Source organism: Anguilla anguilla, chromosome 12, assembly GCF_013347855.1.
Source record: "Anguilla anguilla isolate fAngAng1 chromosome 12, fAngAng1.pri, whole genome shotgun sequence".
NCBI classification, from domain to species: Eukaryota; Metazoa; Chordata; class Actinopteri; order Anguilliformes; family Anguillidae; genus Anguilla; species Anguilla anguilla.
In genome coordinates this window covers 40,555,737-40,571,334 of record NC_049212.1, presented here as the reverse complement: position 1 = coordinate 40,571,334, position 15,598 = coordinate 40,555,737, and the positions used below count along the sequence as shown (strand labels likewise).

General features: G+C 51.0%; 1 protein-coding gene across 1 annotated transcript in view; it reads right to left on the bottom strand.

Annotated features, from left to right (window-relative positions):
- The window catches only part of LOC118210274 (transcriptional coactivator YAP1-like), a 38,388-nt gene that overhangs the window by 16,696 nt on the left and 6,094 nt on the right, over window positions 1-15,598 (bottom strand). The gene's annotated exons all lie outside the window — the stretch shown is intronic.

Below are 15,598 nucleotides of genomic sequence, written 5' to 3'. Positions count from 1 at the left end.
TTGTCCTGTCCAGCCCGTCCAGCCCCCCTGCCCCCCCCCCCCCCCCAGTGGGCAGAGTGGCACAGCCGTGAGGGTGCGCCAGACTGCTCATGGCATCCCGTCAACTTTCCCCAAATTACAGCCCGCGCCACTTCAACACAAATCCGTTTTTTTTTTCGTCCGCTTGGCTAAATATAGAACACCCCGTAACCAAGAGCTTTTTCCTCAAATTTATGATGGCTACCCCGCTTTGGGAATTCTGCCTCCGTCCCAGAAAAAGCAACCCTGTAAGGCACCATGAAACCTTCTTCCTTATTAAGCGCATGTGGTCAGGATTCGCAGTGTCAGGACTGAATACTCCGACCTGCTAAATGAATTCAAACCACTGAGTTTCTAAACACCCCCCCACACACCGACATGAGAAATGAGAACACACACACACACACACACACACAAACACACACACACACAGGGCAGTTTGCTCTATCAGTTTGCTCTTTTCAGGGCTTTAGCTTCCTCCATAAATCATTTTTATCAGGTAGTTTGCTCCTCTTGGATACAATCCATCACACGCTAGATTCAGATAACCACGGTAACCACAACAGGGGAATCGAAACCAAGGCCGTCTGACTTTAAACTCTTACTCTCACTCTCGCTCTGTCTCCCACTCTCTCTAGGATTTCTCACAAACACCTACGATGTTCTTTTATATCTTTGCAGCTCAGAGATCTTATAATAGTGACTAAACAAATAAATATATAAATGAATATATAAATAAATACAGTGCGACACAACGGACAGCTAATCCACAAGCTAACTCTTTGTATTAAAGCGTTCTTTAACAAGCAGGCCGTGCGTGGGAAGAACTCACATTTTCCCCCTAAAGCCGACTGAACCGCCCCCAGTGCCACCGCACAGCCATCCCAGAGGGGGCCGGGCTGGGCTGTGCTAGGCTAGGCCGGGCTAAGCCAGGCTGCGCTGAGCCGAACTGTGCTAGGCTAGGCCAGGCTGAGTTAGGCTGGCCTGTGCTAGGCTAGGCCGCGCTGCTCTGTGGTAGGCAGCACTACGGGGTAGGCTAGGCTGGGCTGTGCTAGGCTGCACCGGGCTGCACTAGGCTAGGCCAGGCAGTGCTGTGCTAGGCTAGGCTAGGCTAGGCTGCGCTGCGCTAGGCTAGGCCACACTGTGCTAGGCTGCTCTGTGCCATGCTTGGTTGCGCTGTGCTAGGCTGCTCTGTGCCGTGCTAGCTCGTGCTGTGCTAGGCTAGGCCATGCTGTGCTGGGCTGCTCTGTGCCGTGCTAGGTCGTGCTGTGCTGTGCTGGGCTGTCCGCCCTGAAGGCGCTGGTAATTAGCGCTTTGTTGATTCTTGCTGCTCGATTGAGCGGCTGAAAGCTAATACAGGAAACCCCTCCCTGGCAGGCGACCCCCCTCCCCACCCCCCGCTCACGGCAGGTCACCGCCAGGCCTCAACGCAGGGGGTCCCCCCTTTCTTCCCCCCACCCCCCCGTTCCTGGAAGTGGACGGGACACAGTGGTGGCGTCAGACTCTTTTTAACGATCTGGCGCCACATCCACAAAGCCTTAACCTGCGCCACAAAGAGGCAGACTGAGCTACGGCCCCAGAGCCGGCCCATTCATCCTTTATTTATTTATTTTTCCCCCTTTTATTGCTTCTTAGAGTGGCCTTTCCCCATATGCAAATGAGCTGGGGTGGTGGGGGTGGGGGTGGGGGTCGGGTGGGGGGGGGCTTCTCACGGGGCCCACGCTCGAGCGCCGCAGATCGCCCTCCGCGGCGCGAAACGAATTTCGATTCGAGGGCTCCTGCACGGTCCCCAGCGAAAGAATGAATGGGTTTATTTTTCCTCTCCCCCCCCCACACAACTCGAAAAGAAAGAGGGGAGGTTGGAGGGGGGTGGGAGGGGGAGAGGAAAAAGCACGTGGTTTAATCTGCTGCTGGAAACGTGACCATGACCGGCAGCCAGCGAGCAGCGAGCAAAGGCTTCGTTCACCGAGGAAATTAAGGCACTCCATTTGAATCGCTCCACACGACCCCCTCGGACCCGTCACCTGACGCCACGGGCTGTTTAACCCGCTTTAAGGCGCTACGCCCCCCCCACCCCGCCCCCGTGCTTAACTCCTGATGGGCGGAGCTTGCTGCTGTCTCCTGAACACCGCAGGTCTGAACGCCGGCAACGTCCGGCCTGACAGCTGGACAGAAAACAGCTTTCCCAGAATCCCAGGGGGAGAGGGGGATAGGGAGAGAGAGGGACAGTGTGAGCGGGGAGATAGGGAGAGAGAGGGAGAGGGGGAGAGAGGAGAGAGAGAGAGAGAGAGAGAGAGAGAGAGAGAGAGAGAGAGAGAGAGAGAGAGAGAGAGAGAGAGAGAGAGAGAGAGACAGGTAGAGAGAGGGAGAGAGAGAATCACAGGGCCAGTGCCCCCCTCGCTCTCACTCTCAGCCTCTGTGGTAGTTCCAGTCCGCCTGTCTGTTTCCCTGTCTCTGTGCCAGGACAGAGAAGGGGGGGGGGGGGAGAGAGAGAGAGAGAGAGAGAGAGAGGGGGAGAGAGAGAGAGAGAGAGAGCGAGAGAGAGGGGAGGGGGAGAGAGCGCAAGAGTGTGAGAGCGTGAGACAGAGAGAGCGAGAGATTGAGTCAGCACTTCTCCCCCCACACAAAGCCACCCATTTCAAACCCCCTCTTGTTTATGCTTTACTGATCAAAGGAACTGCCAAATCCCACCCCCCCCCCTCCCTCCTGCCTCCAAAATACCCTCACTCTTCCACCCCCCTGCACACACACACACACACACACACACTCGGAAAATAACAGCTCCCGCTCTGTGGAGGGGGCCTCTCGAGAAGGGTCACAGTGTGGTGGGCGGTGGGGGGGGGGGGGATGTGAGGGATGAGGGGGGTGGAACGGCAGCCTAACAAAAAGAGAGAGAGGAGGGGGGGGGAAACATTACGGAAGCAATCCCTTGGAATATTACTGACGGCCTGGACTGCTCCGACCCCGATTCCGCTCCGGGACCACCCCCACTGCCCCCCCCCCCCTTCCCCCATCCTATCCACAGTGGAAACTCTGACATTTATAATGAGAGAGAGAGAGAGAGGTAGAGACAGGGGTAGAGGTAGAGAAGTAGAGAGAGGTAGAGAAGTATAGTGAGAAGTAAAGAGAGAAGTGGAGAGGGCTGGATTGGGGGGGGGGGGGTGGGGGGCTGGAACAGTTTGTCTCTTCTGTCAGGATCCTGGCCCCCCCAGGCGGGGGCTCATCCTGATCAGCACAGGCAGTACCACTGAGGAGCACACCTCAACTTTTCCACTGAGGGCCTGGGGGGTGGGGGGTGGGGGGTGGGCCCACAATAATCAGGAACTTTGCCTGGGGGGGTGAGGGCTGTTCTATTCTGATGCATGGGTATTTATCCAGAGCACGGACCCCACACTTCAGGGCTATTCAGAGGCGGGAAAATCAGGACCACGCACCTTTCAATCGCTCACGCCAGTGCTGAGGGAGAGACTTTACACAACGCCACACACTACCCCCAGTGCCCCCACAACCACCCCCCCACCCCACACACACACACACTATACCCCAAGTCCACCCCCACCCCACCCTCCCAGGATGTGCTCCTAGCACATTAAAAACAGCACCGCAAACTAATGCGTCCAATTTCAACATGGCCGAATTCATCCGACAGAATGTCCGCACACATCAAGTGGTAGAATGCGTTTTCAAAGACACACAAAAGAGAATTAATTTAATAACCTGTTGACTGAAAAAGTTTTGAGTGCACACCATCTCCACTATAAGGAGAGGCAACTGGAGAAGAAAAAAAAAACGACCAATGGTTGTACAGAGCTGTGCCTGAGGGTGTTGCTAGGCAGATTAGGGCTCTGATGCTTCAGGAGGGTTTCATTAGCGAGTGAAGGCCTTTTATTAGGTCCCTGGGAAAAGCAGCAGAGCAGAGTCCCTCCATCCTGCCCCCAAAACCTGCCGCTACACCCCAACAACCTGCCGCTACACCCCCAAAACCTGCCACTGCTACACCCCAAAACCTGCCGCTACTACACCCCAAAACCTGCCGCTACACCCCCAAAACCTGCTACCGCTACACCCCCAAAACCTGCCGCTACTACACCCCAAAACCTGCCGCTACTACACCCCAAAACCTGCCGCTACTACACCCCAAAACCGGCCGCTACACCCCAAAACCGGCCGCTACCGCTACACCCCCAAAACCTGCCGCTACACCCCAAAAACCTGCCGCTACACCCCAACAACCTGCCGCTACACCCCCAAAACCTGCCGCTGCTACACCCCAAAACCTGCCGCTACTACACCCCAAAACCTGCCGCTACACCCCAACAACCTGCCGCTACACCCCCAAAACCTGCCGCTGCTACACCCCAAAACCTGCCGCTACTACACCCCAAAACCTGCCGCTACACCCCAACAACCTGCCGCTACACCCCCAAAACCTGCCACTGCTACACCCCAAAACCTGCCGCTACTACACCCCAAAACCTGCCGCTACACCCCAAAAACCCGTCGCTACACCCCCAAAACCTGCCGCTACTACACCCCCAAAACCTGCCACCGTACCCCTGAAACCTGCCACCGTACCCCTGAAACCTGCCACCGTACCCCTGAAACCTGCCGCCGCACCTCAACCTGCTGACACAACCCCAGAAGTCGCTGCTACACCCCACAGCCTGCCAGACCATAGAGACTTCATTTCACATGTCCTCAACACCGGCAAAAACAAGCAGAAATATAACATTGTGCGTGTATGTATGTGTGTTTGTGAGAGAGCGTATGTGTGTGCATGCAAGTGTGTGCGTTTGTAAGAGAATGTATGTGTGTGCATGCAAGTCAGTGCGTGCGCGTGTTTGTGAGAGAGAGTACATGTGTGTGTACGCTAGTGTGTGTTTGTGTGTGTGAGTGCATGCGAGTGAGTGAGTGAGTGTGTGTGTGTGTGGATATGTGCGCGCGCGTGCACGTTCGTGTACACACAAACACTAACATGTTGAAACGGATGTGCGGGTGTGTGCATTTCCCAGACAACGGTCCGCAGCTGTGGCCAATCAGAAAAGCCCGGTCTGAGAAAAGTAAACAGTGGGCGGGAGCAGCAGAGACGCACTCAGGAAGCCCCAAAAGGCCTCTCAAATCTGGCGCAGAGTTAGCGCACGCTGCAGCTTTCCATGGCTGGCCGCTGAGAAAACCCTCACATCTCCACACAACAGATCACAGCGCACATTACACAGGAATAAGTGCCCCTGATTTTTTTCCCTGAGGGAGCTGATTAGCATCAGATTAAATGGGTAAAATTTCAGCCCCAGATCGCTCCCGTGGAAACCTGTTGAGGCCCAAACGTCTCTACGCTCCTTAGTCAAGGCTTCGCTGGGCCTCGTGCTAAAGCAGCTTTTGGCCCTTCAACCCTTAGGGAAGAGCAGGATTTTATTTGGAATGGTTTTTTTTTTTTTTTTCTCAAAACGTTTAGACGTCAGTGTTCTGGAGCTCCACTGCTTTCAGTTAGCAGCAGTGATTGTGACATCAGCGTCAGAATGCTCGGTTGAGAAACATTCTAAATCACGCGGTTGCGATCGCACACCTTTGAAGGGTTAAAACTCAGCTGTGTTGACGCTGCAGGGCTGCGGAGATTTAAATCTCGGAGCTGGTAAATGAGTTACACGCGGCCCAGCCGTTTGGCAACGGGCTCCCAACCCGCCAAACCTGCTCATTCACACAATACACCCACGGGTCCCCACATCCAACTGCTGAATGCTGCGGCACGGGGTGAAAGGTCAAAAGAATGGCCACGCCCCCCTCTCTGACACACACTATCATTGGCCAGTTGGGAACAGGGATCTTGTGTAACAGTGGCTGTGTGGTGGAGGGGTGGGGGGGGGTGTAAGACCAGTGTCCCAGTGAAATCAAAAGCAATGTTCATGAGATGTGGTTGTCGAGCGTTCTTTCGAAAAACCTGGGATTCCCGGGAATAATTTCCCCACTCCACTGCACAGGCAAGAGCTTTAGTTCGGCGACCCAGCTACACATACAGCTTTAAAAAAGAATTGCATGCAGATTCCTTTTCACTTTAGTAATTCATTTCAGCAAATCCTGACATGACCATTACTAGTGACATTTTTGTCAAACCTGAGTTGAATATGCAAACAGATGCTGCATTTGTCAGTCTTTACGTGAGTGCATGAAGTTTAAAATCTGGTTGCAATCCCAGTTTTTTAGAAAATTCCACTTTTCTAAGTGATAAAAACCAATGAACTGATAAGGACTTTAAAGCTCGATATCTCCGTCGGACTGAAGAACTGGCAGGCAGTGCTCTGCAATCCTCAGGTCTCCACACGTTGCACAACGGCACTCGTATTTGCTGAGCGACAGTTGTGCAAGCGTTATTAAACGGAAGAAAGAACCCAAAAGACAAACACTGGCTTACACGCTTTAATCTGCGTTCAGGGCAAAAGCGTCCCGCAGAAGGGCCCGGTCATAAGCCCGTAATGAACCCCCATTGGCTCTCGCGCCACCTCCGAAAAATTGTCACGGGGCGCAGAGAATCCCCCGTGACGGGTGCGGGACCCCCGCTTCCCCGACGACGCGCACCCCCGCTTCCCTGACGACGGGCACCCCTGCTTCCCACCGCTCATAAATTCCATAAATTGCAACAAATAAGTAAAACGCAAAATTTAAAGTTTTAAAGGTGTAAGCTTTGCTTAATTCGTGCTATTTTGACGAATTTCTTCCACGCTCGAATCAGAGGAAAAAACGTCAAATGATGGAGAGTTTCCGTGACGGGAACAGGACCCCTGCTTCGGAACCGGGTCCATTAAGCGAGGGTGGGGGGGGGGGGGGGTAGGACGGGGGGGGTGGGGACGGAGCCGGCTCCAGACGCGCCCACGCGGCTGACACCCCCCGGGATTGATGGGTCAGTTCTCGGCCCGGTGTTTATTGTCGCTGCCGTTATTTATAAAGTCGCACGCTGGGAGGGGGCGGGGCCTGCCGCTCTTCTCGTGTTGGCTCAACCTTTCTGCGCTTAATTGATTTTTTGCACACAATGACCCCTGTCCCGCTGAAACGGTCGCTCTTTTCTCCCCTTTAAACTTTCGCATTAATCACAAGGAATTGTGGGAGTTTTTTTCCCCCATTACAACAGCAATCCTTCAGTGCTGCTGCTTTCTATATATATATATATATATATATATATAGTAAAAAAAAAACTCCACTCAAACCTATCTGAGGCCTATACTGGAAAACTAATGATAGGTCAATCCTGAGCGTAAAGGACTAACCGTTAATTATCTTCATCATGACATGAATTACATCTGGCTTAGCCTGAAATCACCCCTCCTTAAAGTGAGGTTTACCATTTCGTAAAACAGCTTGACCGCAAGAGCTGATTGCAAAGACGTGCCCTTCAGCTGTTCTGATGTCAAGATTTAGCCACTCATTTGGCACAAAGAGCCACAGTTTAGCCTTCAAGGGCCAATACTTTATCACACACAATACTATCACACACACACACTCGCTTTCACACGCACACACACATACGCACACACACAAGCACACGCGAACACAAACTGAACTTTTACTGCATTAATGTTTGCGTAAGTGACAAGAGACCAGTGTAATAACAGACCTTCCAAACCAAAACTCTGAGTAAAAGCACGTACTTATGCACCCTGTGGGGTGGACATCCTAGACAAAAAAAACAGCAGATTTCAGCAAATACTGGAAAAACTTATATGACATGGACTGACGAGATAAGGGGGACAGGCAGGCCAGGGAGAAGGAAGGCCTGCCTGCCACCTCCACTGGCGGTTTGGATAGAACAACCCCCAGCCCCTCCACCAGCAGGACAGCCCCTCTACCAGCAGGACAGCATCGACACAGAGATTACAGCCCAGCGCCCGTCACCCCGCTGCCGATTCGAGTTCCCCTTTGAAGGAGGTTTCCTAAAAAAAAAAAGGGAACGCACGCAGGGAACCTCGGGAACGGCCCTTGTGTGGCCAAGGGGAGTCCGGTTAGCAGCCCAGCTTTTCAGGAAAAGGAGGAGGAGGAGAAGGAGGGGGACATCCAGCTATTTTACAATCCCCAGAAACTTCCGGTCCGGCTAGCTGGCAGCGGTAACGACATTAAGGTCAGTGCAACATCGTGCATAGTTATTACGGTCAATTATACAATTGAATGTAAAAATACCATCTGCCACAAAAAAAACCTACATTAAAATTACAAGAGATTCATAATTACAGGACAGCCCCCCCCCATGCATTTCAAGACAAAATTAAGTCGCAGGAAAGTGTTCCAAAAAAAAAAAAAAAAAAAAAAAAAAAAAAAATTCAGCAATTTCAGGTCACGGCCCAAAGTGGTTTTCATATGTACGTAGCACCATGTTACACGATCAGTCTTGATTTGCCGAATGGATTAGTACCAGAGGTCCCATTATCAATGAGATAAAAAGCTGTTCATTAAAATATATGCTTTCACAAATCTGGACACCGTCCATATTCAACAGCATTGTTTATACCTTAAAAAATGAGAAGACAGACTGCTCATAAATTCCATAGTGCAACAAAGTAGTAAAGCAAAATGCCAAATTGAAATGTTTAAGCTTTACTGCCTACTATTTCGCAGAAGTTCTTCTACGCTCTTATCATAGAGACATTTTAGAAACCACATGCATCAGCACTTAAGGGGTTAAAAAAAAGCAGCCTGCACCCAGCCCCTTTCCCATTTGAAAGCAATTAAAAGCAGCAAACAAAAAAAACATCCTCCTCGTATTTCCAAAATACATCAGAGTATTCATTAAAGAGCCAAGTGCTTCTTTAAAAAAAAAAAAAAAACTACAAACACAATTTAAAAAAAGATTTCTTTCCCAGTTATTCTCAATACGTGTCCTAAGTTCTGAAAACAGGAGGGCCTCCTGGGGACAGTAGAGTCATTCTTGTCTGCTTGGGACGGGTGCTGCCCAGACTTTGGTCAACAGTGAAATGGCTGCTCTGTGGTCCCCAGGGCACACCGGGCTAACGCACGGCACTTTGAGCAGCAGACTCTTCCCCGTGTGGAGCGAAATGACCAACACTCAAGTCTGAAACAGCCCGGCAACATGCGTCCCAGCGCACAGGAACAGTGCAAAAAAGCCCTTAATTACAAGGTAGGGACTGATCTAGGGATTGATCGGATACTAGACATTAAGGAGATAAAATCAGGCTTCACCGCTTATATTTCAAAAGAACAATAGTAATATGCAACTCCTCCTCATTCTGTATAAGACAACTAAATAGGAAAACACATTTTTAAAGAAAAAATTAAGAAAATCGGCAACCACACACACTCACACTCCCAGTTAAAAGCTTCTTCACAAATACGCCAGGGAAGACGACCAAAGAGGTTATGCGGTCAATTTGTCACTACTGATACCTGGGAGAATCCAGGCCATTTCAAGCCAGGTTTTCACCTGGGAGAGCCCCAGTTTCAGGCCAGGTAGAGCTCCATTAGGAGGTGCTACCCATGCTACATCCTCCGGGTAGACTTGTTGTTCACACACACTTAACTAGCATCTCCATTTCCCAGAAAGCCCCCCCCCCCCCCCCCCCCACCCAATCCCAGTGCCTGAGCGAGGGCGAGCGCAGGTTTTCCATTGTCCCGAAACAAGCTGCGGCGAAATGCAGCGCTAGTGATTCATGGCGGCGGTTTCGAATAGCAGAAACCGAGCAGAACAATGAGTCACCGGGACGGACCTGGAGCCGCGCCATGCTGACTAACTCTGCAGGCCCAGCCAAATGAATGGAGCTCATATCCGGGCCGTGTCAGAAGGGGAATCAGTGCGGCAGTGTGTGTGGGGGGGGGGGGGGGGGGTAATCTTGCCATCTGTGACAAGACATGAGATCTTTCTCTCTGACATCATCTACCCCCCCGCCCCCCGCCCCCCTCCCCTCCCCTCCCTCCCTCCCTCCCTCCCTCCCTCCCTCTGCTGGTTGCCAGACACTGCCAATCAATCCCAATCGCTTTTTTAAATCTATTTTTTTTGGAAGAACGTTTGGAAACCAACTCATTCAACGCTAACAATCGGGTTCAGCCTGAACTTGGACAGGAAACGAGACGTGGTTTCAGATGTCAAGACTACATTACTCTAGCGGGAGGGGGGAAATAGGGGAACATTCAACCTCTTTTGCTGCAGGAAATTCTTTTTAGGAAAAACTATGACAGTATTAACATTTTCAGATCAGCAACCAGTCACAGTGTTCATGCTACAGACAATAATTAGGACTATGGACCGCTACGTAGATTAAAAAAAAAAAAAAACCAGAGCACCATTTTCACTTTAAAAAGTATCTACAGTCAGTCAGAAAGCATTTAATGCACTATAAACTGGAAAAAATGACAACACTGGGTGGATGCAAGTGGGAATAAACACAGGACACAAGGCTGCATGCTTACTGCATCTGCACGTTCCCCATAAATGCTACCTCCAGCCAGGAGAGTGCGTGCCTCACTGTTTGTTGCACCCTAACCATCTGTTTTTGGAGCAGTTAAGGCTCAGTCATTAAGAAGCCGTATTTATGCCCGTTTCTGTCAACCGTGTAACCTGGGGCCAGAAACTTTTACGGTTTAATCGCCAAGTGATTACCAAAGGCTACAGCGGTGGAGGGAAAACAGAAAACAATATAGCCAGTCACTTCCACAAAAAAATAAAAATAAATAAAAAAACCTACAATAAAAATAAACTACAGCTTGCTCTCTGTGCTCGTCATCGCTGGAACAGACTCACACAATCCTGGTTTGCGAGCAGAAATTTATCAGAAAATAGGTCTTCAAAAAAATATACATACAGATATAGACGTGTGTGTGTGTGTGTGTGTGTGTGTGTGTGTGTGTGTGTGTGTGTGTGTGTGTGGGCTGATGAAAGTCCACATGTGGTGTGAATACAGACACAGTTACCCCCCTCTGATCCTTTAAATCAACCCAATCAGTGCTCTTCACACCACTGTGCCAATGAGCAGCGAAACAGTCACAATTTGCCTAAACCTGCAGCAAATGGGCTATTGCAGCGGAGCGTGGAGTTTGCCACCCGGCACAGAACCCAGCGCACACTCACAGCTCCGCGAGAGAGTCCCTTCCCTTTACCAATCCAGCAGAGATGCACGGAGAGATCCATTTCGGGATTTCAGTCCAACTTCTGCTCTTAATCATTTGATTAGCCATTTAGGTCATCAGAGTAGTAGCTACAATTTAGTCAGGAAAATGGCGAGCGTTGTTGGGCTGAATGGCCTGTGCATTGTTATGCTCGGTTATGTGTTATGTTTCGCCGAACATGGATTATGCAGTCCCCCATAGCAGTGAATAGGCACCGGGGTGCTTGTACAAATTTAAACCAAAACAACCGGATGGTGCTGGACCCAGTGTACTTCTGTCCTCTTCCACAATGAAGTGTGGCACCTCTGCCCCCCCACCCCCCTCACCCCCACCCCCCCACAGTTGTGGGGGACCATCAAACAGGGCAGCTACAAGTCAACTGGGAATGACCGGATCCCGTCTTGCCTGGATTATGCGCAAAGAATTCCAAATAAGGAGCCTGATGCATGATGGGATTACACGGACGTGTGGAAGGCGCAACTGGCCGTGGGATGTTAACTGAAGCAGAAAACACACCTGTGCTACACAGTTCCGCCATTAAGTGCTACGGGCCTTTAGCCCGACTTCACAAACATCTGGCTGGCCCACGAGGGACAGGTCAATCTAGCTGCAGCCCTCACAAGGATGCTGGTTTTTTTGTACAGCAGAATGGAAAAAAAATGTTATTCAAACAGAGCCGCAGCATCCAAAAGCCTCCGGGTACTGCAAACCCTATTAGTCTCAGCAAATAAAAAGCTTAATAGCGAGCCAGCTAGCGAGCCAGCTAGCGCGCGCGGGACAGACGCGGGAACCACTGAAGCAAACACACCTGGTTCTCCAGGCCGCCATTGTCTCCCGCGTCCTGACGGCCCACAGGTCAATAAGCCTAATGCTAAAGGTCAATACGCTTTCGCCAGCAGACCGGAGGGGACTGTAAAACTTTCAGGCGAGGTTGATTGGGGTTTTCTACCAGGCCATGAGAAAGCTGTTTATGACCCCCCCCCCCCCACCCCACCCCACCCCACACTAAACACTACGAACATGCCCCCTCCCCACCTCAAACCTTCCCAGCAGTGCAAAAAAACAAAAACAAAACACCACCCCCAAGGCTTTTAGTTGATAACCCCTCTCACACAGTCAGACAAAAACTAAACAAAGTTTCCCCCCTCCCTTTATAAATCAAAGAGCACTAGAAAAACTGATGGATGGATTCTGAATGGTTAATGCTGCCACGCAAAGAAAACAAAATGGAGGAAAGGTCAACACACCACTCTGACCCCCCCACAACCCCCCCCCCCTTTCCTTAAGCTCGGGTTTTAATCAAAGCGGCGGTCAGACTATTTGGGGGTCTGAGTGACCGCCTCTTACTCAACCCCCGCCCACCCCGCCCCACCCCCCAAAAACAACCACCACCCACCGTCATCAGCACACCGAACCAGAGGAACAAGAGAAGAAGAGAAGCCCCACCCACCCCTCTTCAAAAAAAAAAAAAGGACCCCCCACTCCCCCTTTCCCCAACCCCCGCCCCCCCCCATGCCTGTCAGGCTACATTATCTGCTCCACCGCTGCAGGGACTTCCCCCTACACTACAAAGCCTCACTGCCCCCCCCCCTCACCCCTCCCTCCTCGCCCCCTTTCAAACTGTTGCTCCAGAGATCGACAACAATAAACTGATCTGGGAGACGTTTGAAAGCCGAGGGGGAAAACAGAGTAAAGACCAGGCCGCGATCCTCACACCTCCTGTCAGCCAATCGGGAAGAAGGGGGGGGGGGGAGGAGGGTAGAAGTGGGGGTGGGGGCTCCAGCCTCACTGGAGACCAGGAAGGCCCAACAGAACCTCGCCATCTCGCAGACCGGACAGTTTCCCCCCCCCCCCCCCCCCCGATTGACTTTCCCGCGAACCCCGCCACTCAGCGCAAAGCGGCTTAGCGGGATGAACGCGCTGCGTCGTAGCCGCGACGTCCCGCCTTCCGCCACTCGCTACAAAACCTGCCGTGGCTCTCCGGGGGCCCGACTGCAGCCATTTTGGGAGCGGAAACTGGAACAGGCTTTGCTCTCAGCCACCTCAAACCTCAACTCAAACAGTCAGGTGCGCAAACCATCATTCATATACATGGTAAGCAAAAATCACAAACGCTGGAGAGAGAAACGGTTACAACCCTTCCCTTTAAGTGCCCCAGTCCAGGCATTTTGGATCAAGACACGAGAGTTGAAGCTCTGAAGAACAGATGCAAGAATGAAAACTCACATGCCTAGCTGAAGTTTGAGCCTCAGGTTTAAACCCCTAGACCACAGAACAGCATTACAACTGGAACGGCTATTCAGATCGGTGGAATGAGGATTAGCTGTTCCACTTGCAATGCAGGTCTGTGGCGTAGGGGGTTTAAAGCTGAAGTTTAAACTCCAGCTGAGCACAATAACTTCCTGATTACTGGCTTGTTGACAAACACGAGATCAGAGCAGCGGAATTTCATCCTCATTCTGGAGGAATCCTGCACTTTAAATGGGTCCGTCAGGGGACCAAGTCCTGGAAAAAACAGATCAGCGCTAGCATCTAAAAATACATCACAGACGTGTTTTCAACAGATGCACATTCAAAAGTAAAAAAAAGAAAAAAAGAAAAAAGATGCGATTCAGGGCGCTCTTTAGCCACCGTAAACAAATAGACACGAAGGTGAATAACTGTTCCCTTTCTCCCTGACACCATCTAACCCTACAGCACCACTGGACCTCACAGGCAACTGAGAAAGAGACCGGAGCCAAGATGGAGGAGGCCGACGGCAAACACCCAAGCCTGCACCTTGCTAAAGTTAACAAACACGGTTCAGGTCAACAACCTGAGAAAATAAACGTACGCACTGCGAAAAAAAAAAAAAAAACAGCTCCCGGGACAAGAAGCCAAGAGCCCAACAGTAACAGTAGAAAACGCAGTTACACTTCTGCTCCAAAGCAAGCGTATTATTTTATTCAACTGTAAACCGTGAGCGACTCAAGCGGGAGGAATATCACGTCCACGATGTCCGCAGCGTGGAGAGGAGACACCAGTGAGGGAGCTGGAGCGCACGGGGGAGCTGGAGTCTCTCCTCCACATCTGTGCGCTTTCAAGAACTTTAAGAGACTGTGTTTAAAGATCAAACGATGCCCACACAGGCACACCCAAACAAGAGTGTGTGTGAGTGTGTGTGTGAGTGTGTGTGTGTCTGGTTTTGTACTTGGCAGGACTGTTTTGTTTGATTAGGCAAATGTGATTTCAGTGCTAGTTTTGTACTTGGCATGATTGTTTTGTTTATTTGCTGAACAGGTTACCCTACAGGGTTGGAGTCCTGATCTATGTGGTCACTTCTGGCACTACGATCTTTACTTCACTCGTGTGTTTTTCTGCACCTCTGCATTTTTGAACTGATGCACTTGTTGTACGTCGCTCTGGATAAGAGCGTCTGCTAAATGCCTGTAATGTAAAAATGTAATGTGTGTGAGTGTGTGTGCATGTGTGTACTTTCGCAAGTGCCCATTTGCTTTGAGGGAAATAAACGTCCAAAAACACACTTACAAAGGAAAGATGGGTCATTTAACCATCTTTCTTCACTTATTGCATGTCTTTAAAAAAAGGTTTTTGGTTTGGCTTCAAGAATTCTTTTTCTTTTAAAGGAGATCTCAGTTTCCCGTGGCTGAGACGTCCAAATCACAGGAGACCGCCAGGGCTGCAAACATTTGCTACGGTCTGTTTGTGAGTGTGCGCCTCTCTCTCTCTCTACATCTCCCTCTCTCCCTCTCTCTCTCTCTACGTCTCCCTCTCTCTCTCCCTCTCCCTCTCAGTCTCAGTCTCCCTCTCTCCCTCTCCCTCTCTCACCCCTGTCCCCCTGCCCTATTTCAGCACAACTACCCCCACATGCACCAGATGTCCCACAGATGTGGCACGGCAAACACATCTGCTTCTGACTGCTTTCTTTTTATCCAGCTAAATTTGAGGGTAATCACGTTTGTCTGGGTCCCGCTGGCCAGAGGATTTCTCTCTTCTTCTTTTTTTTACTTTTTATTTCAACACACACTCTCACTCTCAAACACATGCTCACACACACACACACACACTGTCACTCTCACTCTCTCTCAAACACATGCTCACACACAAACACACTCTCACTCTCTCTCAAACACATGCTCACACACAAACACACACACACTCTCTTTCTCTCTCAAACACACGCTCACACACAAACACACACACACTCACTCTCTCTCAAACACTCACACACACACACACGCTCACGCAGTGGTCCTGAGCCACACACACACTCTGCCTGGCGGCTGCCATGGTTACCAGGAGCCTTTCCTGCATGTACCACACACAGACGCCAGTGTCTGAGCGCAGGGGGCCGACAGGAATCCGCAACGCTGAGCTCCAAAAAGCGGAGGTCTCCCGCGTTTCTGCGCCCGGGAGCTTTCTCTCATCGCCATCTCATCAAAGTCGCATCTTCCACAGGCTCCGGGTTCTTCAGAGGCTA